Source organism: Mastomys coucha, unplaced genomic scaffold, assembly GCF_008632895.1.
Source record: "Mastomys coucha isolate ucsf_1 unplaced genomic scaffold, UCSF_Mcou_1 pScaffold7, whole genome shotgun sequence".
Lineage (NCBI taxonomy): Eukaryota > Metazoa > Chordata > Mammalia > Rodentia > Muridae > Mastomys > Mastomys coucha.
The window spans coordinates 39,061,745-39,063,160 of NW_022196913.1; positions in this window are offsets into that span (position 1 = coordinate 39,061,745).

Genomic DNA, 1,416 nt, shown 5'->3' on the forward strand with positions numbered 1-1,416 from the left:
TAAATAAAACTTTTTTGCAGAGAAGGGGCCACAGAATCCCAAAAGCCCCACCCTGAGGTCCTTGCTGAATTAATTACCATCTCAAGTCTCTGGAGAAGACAGACTTGCCTGGCTCAGTGGACTGTGCATCAAGCACTGCCTCACCCATGCATTGTTTCCACACCATCTTTTCGACCTCGTTTCCTCCCCTCTCACTGCCTGGTTCTTCATATGTGGTCCAAGCCTTTTTAGATCAAAGGAGGAACCATTTTGTGCACATCTAATTTGTAACTTCTTTCCCTTGTGGCTTCCCCAAGCAATAAGAAATGGCAAGCCTATCCTTATTTTTTCTCACTACCTTTTCTAAGTCAGTTAAACACCACCCACCCACCCACTCCCTTTCCTCCGAGTTGCTTGACAATTTGGAGGCTAAGGTGAAGGTTGGCATCTGCATTTTATTTTTAAATTATCATTCTTTCTAATCTGGGTAAGTTCTCTCTGAGCAGACAGCTGAGCCTCAATGGTATGTCTTATTCCACCCAGCAGGAGCAGTGAAATTTCTGCCAGACTTCCTTACAATCCTGTTCCGCACACATGGAGCTTTCAGAGACTTCAGTATATTCTCTGGTCCATCAGCCATTCTAGGGCAGTCCCTATATTTACTCCCTTGATGGCCACATTCATTAAGGAAATACATCAGCCCATAAGACATAAAGGAAGATAGTCCTACCAGGATTTCTCCCATGGATTTCCCTTACTTTCCCCTAGGGCAACTTGTTCAGCCTGAGTATCCTGTCTTATCAACCAATAGCAGACATGCAGCAAGGGCTGCTACAGCAAAGAGGCATACTGTTCATACCACATGGAGAAGAACCCAGGCTAGGATTGCCCACAAACGCTCCACCCTTAGACAGCTTAGTTTTAGTCTCATCACCAAGAAGAAGGAAAATACAACTGCTTCTCCCAAAATAATGCCTTACTGGATGGATGCCTAACAACCATCAGAAGCTTGATCAAGTGGAGGCAAACACACTTATGTCTGTCTGGCTCTTTGTCGGTGCACCGATGGCAGTGTAGGGCGTAGCTGCTGGAGCTAGACATTTTACAGCAGGCATCAGACTGCAAAGAGAAATAGCCCAGAGAAGAACACGGCGATTAGTAAGCCTCCTCTGTGGATATAACCAGCTCACCAAGCAGATTCAAGGCAGAGACTAAGAGATTCAAGGGCAAGACCCCTCAATAGGAGTGCCAAGTTTTTAAATCACCACACAGATGAAAATGTTGTTAGTCATTGTGGTACTGGGTGGCTTCCAGGAATATATCCAACAGCTAAAGAGTACTTTAAAGAATTGAGGCATGGTGTGGCATATCTATTCCCAACAGGAGGCTAAAGCAGGAAGATTGAAAGTTAGAGGCTAGCCTGGGCTGCATAGGAAG